Source organism: Triticum dicoccoides, chromosome 6A (assembly GCF_002162155.2).
Source record: "Triticum dicoccoides isolate Atlit2015 ecotype Zavitan chromosome 6A, WEW_v2.0, whole genome shotgun sequence".
Taxonomy (NCBI): Eukaryota; Viridiplantae; Streptophyta; class Magnoliopsida; order Poales; family Poaceae; genus Triticum; species Triticum dicoccoides.
In genome coordinates, this window is record NC_041390.1 from 4,680,259 (window position 1) to 4,690,336 (window position 10,078).

Genomic DNA, 10,078 nt, shown 5'->3' on the forward strand with positions numbered 1-10,078 from the left:
AGGGGAGGGGGTCTTTTTTGCATACCAGTAGTTCATGTATACTGTATACATCAGATAAATATATTTTCTAGTTGTTTTCTAGTCTGTCTTCCATTGGTTGAACCCGATAACATCGGCTTGTATTGGTATAGCCTACCTAGGCTTTTAGTGGTATAGCATCACTACGCATTGCATAGTGTTCTGTGAGTAATTAAGAAGGTTAATCTAAGGTAAATATTGTTATTAGAGCCTGTGTCATGAACACAATATATACATAGCTACTACCTCGAGACCGACGGTCAAGGTTAAATATTGTTAGTGTTAGTCTCAACATAAACTAAGAAGCGTTAGTATCCATAGTAACAAAAATCATACGACACCAACCCTTTGCGGAAAACGTATGATACATGTTCGTAGTAAGAAAGACTAGGACAGACCGGTCTAGATCCAGTGTGCGCCATGCATTGCGTGCATGCTGTCTGTAAATAAAGTATTTTGTACGTTGTGCCGACATAATATGGTACTTTATCGTGTTCAATAAACTAGACAATTGGCGCAGCTTTCCATGTTGTACAACACATGCAGGTTGGTATATCGAGGATGGTTTCCATGCTGTACACCACATGCAGGTTGGTACACCATACGAAATTGCTCCATGCACGACATAAGTGCACGATCTATGCACGATATATCAATCTAGCGGCTGGCGCCCTGTTCAGTTATACGTATGTCCGGCCAGATTTTTGCATCGTCTGTGCATCGTCCATGGTTTATCGTGTGTATAGCACGACTCTACACCATATGCAGGTTGGTACACCATATGTGGTGTACCTGCAAGTGGTGCTCGAAAGCCATTTGGGATGTTCGTTGCAGACAATAGTAGTATGTAGACCGAAACCGTGTCAGATGGGGTTTGGGGCGGTTGAACATGCATTTCGATCGTGAGCGATACTACCTCCACTATGGTACCATCACAGTTTTGTTCATGATTTAGATCTGTGTTTCCTGTTGTTGGTAGAAGACTCCCCTGTGTGCTGATTGTTGAATAGTTATCTTCTCTCATCTATTAGCATCACACTTTTCTGGAGTCACTGATTGCATAATTACTGTTAATTATTTTATGGCCTTTGGAGAAGCATGTTCTTGTTCACCATTGCAAATAGTTAGCCATGCGTAGGTCTACTTAAAGCAACAGTGAAAAAATAGAATGTTTGTTTGATGCCAAAATCTGTTTTTTAACATGGACAATTACGGTGCTCATTCAGCAAGGATTTGATATATAGTAGCTGCCCTTCTATACACTCTGCTAAATGCATCGGTCATGCCAGCGGTAAGGGACTGGAGTTTGTTTCATGTACTCAGTAGTAAAATAAATTCAATAGATTTTAGTTGGTGACAGAAAATGTTTTGTTTGAGGCTGGTTCAGAGGAGAGTTGGTACCTGCCGTGCCATTGTACTGCAGGTTGGTAGTTGCGTACCAGCTTGCTTCATCATCTTCACTGCATCAATGGCTACTCCGATCACCGTGCTGACGTGCCGTGGCAATATAACAGTAGTCGTTGGTGCTGAAGCTGAATGAAAATTATGTATGTACAGCCCGAGGTGTTTTCCATCACTCCCTGCAAGTACATAAACAAGGCATTAAAGATTCTGCAACATGGAAGGAATACACAAAGAGCAGAGAATGGCATCAGTAACAGAGAGGACCTCCAACTCCACTTTCTCCTCTTCGGCCCAATTTTCAGTAAGGGTTAAGGGTATTTATGTAAATAGCTAAGAAAAATATATGCATCGCTATGTGTATATGAACCATGAATCTTTTAGATGGATATTTGGCAACCTATAAAAAATATTTTCAGCTTGATCTAGTAATGATCTTTGGGAATTATAAAATGTAGCTAGGATAAATCAATGTTTTAAATAGCGGGCTATGGAAAATAGATGCGGGCCTCCAAATCAGCTATAGCGGAGCTATAGCGGACTATTTGTGAAGACGGCCATTTAGCGGCACCCTGCTGAAAAGGCTATAGCTCTGCTATAGCCGGCTATTTAAAACTATGGGATAAATTGAGTGACATTTGTGTTTGCATGCATGTGGATCAAGAAAGAAGAGAGATTGAGGCATGCTCGTAGTATACTCAGTGGCAAGCATGATTGAAGGAAAAGTAAAAAAAGTATCTATTAATTTACATTGTGCAGCTATGATGATTAACTGCAGTCATCTTTTTATCAGGATGCATACATGCCATTATAGAAAAATCTTTCAACAAAATTGGCATGATATACTTGACCAGAGGATCCTAGATTCATAGGATGCATACATGCCATTATAGAAAAATCTTTCAACAAAATTGGCATGATATACTTGACCAGAGGATCCTAGATTCATAGGATGCATACATGCCATTATAGAAAAATCTTTCAACAAAATTGGCATGATATACTTGACCAGAGGATCCTAGATTCATAGGTATTGCATTAGCCAATATAGTAAATAAATATATATCTCAAATAACTGCCACTATGGTAAGTAAATATATATCTTGACACCAAATCCAGTAAAATCACACTCCGTCTGTACCAAAATGTAAGACCTTTTTTTGTTTTGCATAGGGCATAAGAAACATCTTACATTTTGTTATGGAGGGAGTACATTCCAAGAGGAGGTATAGTGCAGATTTAATATGCAGACATGATATAATAGTCAAAAGAACCATTCAGGAATGAATGAAATGTTCAAGTAGTTTGACCGATAGAAACAAGACTGTGTGTAGAGCTGCAATATGTGTAACCGAGATTAAAAAAAAATCTACTACTGATTAAATGAGTCAATAATAGTGTACTCACTCCATTTCTAGCGGCCAATCAAAATTCCTCTTTGGCTTGAGTTTGGGGCCTATTCTTATCGAAAACATGCAGTTTCTCATATAAGTTCCTTCATTCCTGCTATAAAATGGTCAATAGTCAACAGAACACGCATTATCCTGTAGAGCGCATGGTTGCCCTCCTTTCTCCGGGCTTGGGACCGGCTATGCAATTGTAGGTTTTATCTTATAATGGCATAGGCGAAGTTCCCAACCCACCCTCAAACAACAAAGAAACAAAACTGCACAGTAATATAAAAAAGTATATTTTTTAATGTTTTTACTCTTTAAATTTATCAGAGAGATCCAAAGGATTAGAATATCACCAAAGAACTAGCCATGGGCATGGGTGCATGGAAGCTTATCCATGTGCCAAATCCAGAAGTTTCACCTCTAGTCTACCCCAACTTGTTTGGGAGTTGAGGATTTTGTAACTTTATCAAATAATTTGACAAGCACAAGGCAGCAACAGTACCAACAAAATAGGCCCCTTATTTATTATTCAGTTTTTAACAAGCAACTATAATGTTTTAAGCGAAATAACCAATTTTATATAATATTTTTGAGTTTTTTTCAACAGAACACTCTAATGCAAAGAAAATAACCCTTTTTATGACTTCTATAGCTTTCCTTTCCTTTTTGTTTTTTCTATGTCGATGGAGAAATTAATCCCACAAACAGAGATATTGGTGCTCCAACATGACTACCACCAGCCTGCCAACATGATTTTGGAAGCTAATGGTCCTCCTACAAGCCATAATTTAAGGATGGTTACATGATTATACAAGATATACATTTTTATATGTATTCAGTTAACAGGTGGTAACTAGGTCTTTGCATTGATATGTTTGGTGAAAAATAGTCCATCAATCCAGTATAAACAAATTATACAGTGACATAATGTGGATTACAAGGATATTATGAGATGCATAGCTGTGCCATATATATACTGGTCCTCCGAGGACTGTAAATTAAGCTCTAGATAAAAATTTTAAACAATTTCGTCAAAACCGATCAACAAAATTTAGTTGGGTTGCAAATAACATGTATAATCTAATTAGTGGAATCCCTTGATAAATTATCTTATGTGCATGCATGTGGATCAGACAGACTGGGTTGCACATGTTTTGAACAGGAATTCAGAGGAAAGATTCATTGTTGGCTCATGGTCACTGCCTCCCTGTTCGACTATAGTAGGAACATTCATTAATGAGACAGAGAGAAGTGATTACTAAAAATACTTTCTACAATGTAAAGGTAGAATTGACTGTTGGGCTAAGTCCCTCCACATGGAGGTGTGTTGGCAGCCCAACATCAGCCCACAAGTCCAACACATATGAACCGTTGATCTGTTCTGCATCCAACGGTTGTGAGTGTTTCCTGGTGAAGGGAGCAAGGAGAAAACCCTAGCCACTCCACCCCTATTGGGTGTGGCTGCCATTTCATGAGAGTGTGAGAGAGAACACACAAGAGAAACACTACAAGAATCTTGTTAATACATGACGGATTCAATCTGTCATGAAACTGTGCAAAACCGTCAACTAGGGAGGTCCATGACGAATTTAGAATCCGTCATGTATATCGCGTCATAATTTTCCAACTGTGCCACCATGACAGATCATGTCCGTCACCGATCAGTCCCTAGGCCCGCCTAGGCCTGGTCCTCCATGATAGACTAATCCGTCATGGATTGACCTGACATTGTACTAACATGGGCCTGACATGGAATATATGTGGCACCAGCGTGGATCTGACGTGGCATCCTGCATAGCCAAGCCGATTCCCTATTTTTTTAGTGGCAGTTTAGCCGAATTTTTTCAATCCAGCCCATAATATTCATCCAACCAGCTATGGCACAAGACATTACACATAATAAAAAAGCTTTCACAGCACAGTTAATTTTCATTCAACGGATCCATAGTTTTGCCATTTCACAAATTTCTATTCAATAATTTCAGCAAGTAAAGGCCTTCTAAAATGTACCAAAAACACATACAACATTACTTCACATGCCCTCAATAACAATTACACTAGATTACATCAACATTGTACAAACCCTCTTAATCATCAAGTTCACCTCGGCAGCTCAACCATCCTATGCGCCTCTCACAACCAAAGGAAACCTGTAAAAAAAACAATATGCTTCTGTTACAATATGCTCTCACCACAAAGAAAAACTGTAACAACCTTCCCGAAGGTATAGTAAAGTATCAAGAACAACAAGTGGACTCCATATTACGAAAATATATTTTATGATAAATCTAATGAAATTAATTCCATGCTGAAGATGTTGATGGCTTCCTATAAACTTGGTCAAATTCAATTAATTTGCAATGGTAGAGAAAACAGGAATAAAATGAAAGTTTCAAGGTGGAGATACTTCCACACTTCACTTAAATATAATTTAATAAACTATAACCACTACCACTGGATTTTCATAACAGATACTGCATGAAATAAATCAAACCTAGAACTTATATGATGGTCTATGGAAATCTGATCTCTACCAGAACTGCAAGAAATAACAACCAGGCTGGAAGTAATGATGAACAGGAGAGCTATACAGCCAACGATGGTTCGCAGAATATTTCAGGGAACTATATCTAAACTATTATAAAATAGTTATGACTGACTACGTACTGTAGTGTGAGCATGCAGTAGTCACTGCCATTGTTGATGAGTGTCTAGAAGAATTGACACACCAAGTACTTTTGTCTCCAGCACAATTCTTTGGGTCTCTTTAATTCTGTCAGTGGACGGATTCAGTCGTTCAATAATCATCATCAACTGTCCTCACTGATCAGTGGAAACCCGAGCCAGGAAATAATCCCCAAATACAACATGAGTACTGGAAATAGCAAACATCGTGAACTTTGAGACAGCACTTAAGAAATCAGAACAAAAATAGTAATATTGCATTAGTATATATAATGCAGATAAGTAGAGAAATATGACAGACAAGGAACATTGTTTCAACAATAGAGAAAGACAAAAATGCTAGAACTTTAAGCGACATCCAGTAATACATAAGGTGGATAACTCCCTTTTCCCAATATATCATGCAACGTTCTGGAAGTGATAGAACCAGTACAACATTCCTTTTATTAGGCAGTAAGAGGCGGTACAGTTCTACTTTTCAATTTTGGCTGTGGAAAGACACAAAAATGCACAGCACATACAATTTTTTTCCTAAGTTCTGAAATTTACAGAGCCTACAAACGAGAATAACAAACTATATACGCCAAAAAAATGGCATCACTAACAAACATTATACGTGATGCAGAGAACTACAAATTTAATTTATTGCATGGCTTAAGTAATTACTTAATAGTCATTAAGGTACAAGCCGAATCAAAATACATGAACACCAGGAGATGGTCGAATCAAAACACATAGGAAAATACATATATTATATTCTAAATAGCAATTGTTATGCAAAGACTTCAAAAAAAATTCAGGTTAATATAACAACCTATCACCCAGAAGTGTTAGACCTTCGCCAAACATTTTCCCATCCATCGGCTGCAGTACTAAAACCTGAGTGAGAAATGACAGTGTTAAGCAACAAGGCATGAAGATTAATTTTCCCAGTTTGAAGATTAACTTTTCCAGTGTACAGAATGAATAATAAAGGTCGGAGATGTTGCGAACATGAGACATGCTAAGATAAGTATGATACTTTTCCAGTTTGAAGATTAACTTTTCGCAACAATTACTGTTGAACATAATAGATGGAGATAATTGTTCGGTGGTTATGAGAATCAATTAATAATACAAGAAAAAAGAAACACACATAACATGCAGCATAAAGGGACTATGCATCGATCATCCTTTAGGGGTCCAAGATCATGTTATAGGTTCTCAAAATAACTCAATAGTTGCCACTTGAGCATCAATACCAACAACAGTCAACTAAAACTTCGGCTACCTGATTCTCATTGTAATTTTAATCAAACCAAGAAGGCATCAGACAGTTTCCTGACTATATAGAGCCTAATTTGCTACTCTTGGACGTAAATAGCCACAAATACTTTTTTTCTCAACTTTCACTACCTGAACAAAATCAGTCACGCCCAAATCCTCAAAAAATTTCCTCCAACTTCGCAATTCAGATGGCAATGAAGCAGAACTACGATGGGTCAAATAACAAGTATGAAGTTCAATCCATGTCGCCACAGGAAGCACGGCCGTGCCGGCGACGCGGCGAGGGGGTCGGGGTTATCGCTGTCCAGCCCAACGCACGTGAGCGCGCCGAGCTAGGGGACGCCATCCAGGAGGAGTAGAGGGTGGGAGGGGGCGCGGTGTACGACGAAGACGAGTCGCTGGAGACCCGTCAATGGTGGAAGCGACGCCGCAGCCGAAACCCTAGCCATGGGCTTGGGTTGTGGACAAGCGCCGGAGGCCGGGAGCGGCGGATCCAGCCGTGCTGGAGGACAAATAGGTCGAAGACGAGCTCATGAGCGTGCTGCGCGGTGGTGGACGCCGCCGGAATCGGGAGGCGTTGGTGGCGGCGCGAGGGTTCGTAGGGGGGAGAGATGGGTCGTGAGAGGGATGGATGGGTGGGGGTTGTGGCGGATCTAGCAGCCGCTGGTGCTGCGAGGTGAAACGAGGGAGAGGGTCGGTGGCAAGCTATAGGAGGATGGAGGCAACGAGGTGGCGGCGATGTGTGGGAGACGACGGGGAATGGGAGGGGGCTGCGGAGGAGGGAGAGGGGCCGATGGAGAATGTGTTAGGGTTAGGTTTTTATATGGGGAGCAGTTAGTCGGGCTTTAGCGGGGTTGAGAGGGCTTCAGCGGGCTTGCGGAGCTGTACTAGCCCATCCATGACAGTTTCTGAAATTGTCATCCGAAATCCGTCATGAATTAACAGGTTTCTTGTAGTGAAACCACAACCTAAGAGAGAGAAAGAAGAAGAAGTATAGGTTCTGTCCAGATTTGCTGCATCTAACTAGACATTGTTCAAGCTGGTGGTTGGAGGCTCAAACGTTCTTGGATCGACCCCAAACTTGGTGAGCTCGTTCCTTACTTTGAGTACTTCGATCTAGTTAGCTGGTTTGAGAATTGGGTCAATGGAGCATCAGATTTTAGAGTGGTTTTGTCAGCTCTGACTGCTGCAGTTTCAGAACAGAGTAGTTTTGGGAGACGAACAGTTTGGGTAGGCAAATGATGTCCGATTGATCTGAAATTTGGAGGGCATCTCAGTAACTCGTGTGTCTACTTGTCTGCCAAATTTGGTGATGTTCTGTTCAGCGGTTTAAGAGCAGTTTGCAAAACACTGGAGGGTACAGAAGCTGTGTAAACTCTGCTTTGCTGAAATCTTGCCTCTTGTGGTTGTTGTTGCTATTGCCGGTTGGCAACGTGGAGAGTGTGTTGTAAATCTCTCTAGAGGTTCTAGAAAAGACTTTGTACTCATCATTCTCATAGTGAAGTTGCGTGGACCGGTCGGTCCACAGCCATGGTTTTTTACTCCTCAAGTTGAGGAGGTTTTTCCACGTTAAATCTTGTGTCACATGTGCATGTTGTTTGTGTTATTCCTCTGCTTACTTGTTGGTTGAAACTGTCCTCGAAGTTCATCACAAGTGGAGGGGGCTTTGTAGTGTGCATATTTGCCATGTCGGTGAATTTGTGCAGCGCATTATTGCTGCCCAGTCCCAACATTGACTACATATGTACATGCATAATAAGCAGCAAATAGTACTCCCTCTGTAAAGTAGTATAAGACCTTTTAGATCACTACTTCACTTTAGTGATCTAAAAGGTCTTATATTAGTTTACAGAGGGAGTAGTTAGTAAATATGAATATCAATTATGCAAAAGAGTGAGAGTCTCCATCTTTGTCCTCGTCATATTGGCAATGAGAAAAGTTGAAGCAGTGAATGAATAATCCCTTGGAGGAATATACATGTTGGAATGACAAAAAGATATAACAGTTTATATGCAACAAAAACATAGATACCTCTTGTTCTTCATATGCATGCAGATACCACCTCAGATCTGCCATTGGACTGAATGTGAGGAAACAATTAGCCAAACATGAATTATCTAGAATTCTAGAATCACAAAATATACATGGTAAATGTCATCTAAACTTGGTCAGACTGTCTCCTTCTCTGCCTCCAATACAACTTCTATTAACATAAACCAATGGTTGATCTAAATCACGACAAGGACTAATAAGAAGAGAAAGATTCAGGTAACCCCCAGAGGGCATCTGAAACCAACAAATAACTAGGAACTGAGGTTTGGTGTTTCATTAGCTCCACAATAGAACATTTCACCGCTAGATGAGAATGCACAGCCCCCATCCATCATCATCATTACAGGCATCACAAAAGCATCAATCTCTAGTAAGCCAGAAGCGGCCAAAAATGGCAAGGGGTGTAAAACTGGTTGAAGCGTATGCTTTCGCAGGGACGCATTGCGTGTTATTTATAGACCATAGATACAAGGGAGATGGTTCAGGTTGTTACCGGATTGATCCTCAAGCTAACGACCTATACAAGATAAGGATCGATCTCAACTAACCTTAAACCACCTGGAGTACAACACACGCAACGCTACCCCAATCTATACGTGTACACAGTTTATACTGCACCACGTACACGTTACATTGTCTAACACTCCCCCTCAATCATAACTTACCAAGTTGAGATTGCTCTTGAAATCTTCCAGTTTGCGCCATGACAAAGCTTTGGTAAAGCCATCTGCAACTTGGTCATTGGTGGGAATGAAACGAATGTCCAACAGCTTCTTGGCTACTCTTTCTCTCACGAAGTGGTAGTCAACTTCGATATGTTTTGTCCTTGCATGAAATACTGGGTTTACTGAAAGGTAAGTGGCACCAATATTATCACACCAAAGACATGCAACTGGTGAATGTGTCACACCTAACTCTTTTAACATAGTTTGAACCCATATAATTTCAGCTATGGCATTTGCTAAAGCTTTGTATTCCGCTTCAGTACTGGACCTTGATACTGTTGCTTGTTTGCGTGCACTCCAAGATATCAAGTTTGGTGCAAAGAAAACAGCAAAACCACCTGTGGACCTTCTGTCATCTGGACATCCTGCCCAATCTGCATCTGAAAAGGCACTTACCAATGTAGAACTTGACTTGGAAAATTTTAGTCCAGTGCTCATGGTTCCTCTAAGATATCTGAGAATTCTTTTTACTGCAGTCCAGTGTTCAAGTGTAGGAGAGTGCAAGAACTGACATACTTTATTGACAGAGAATGA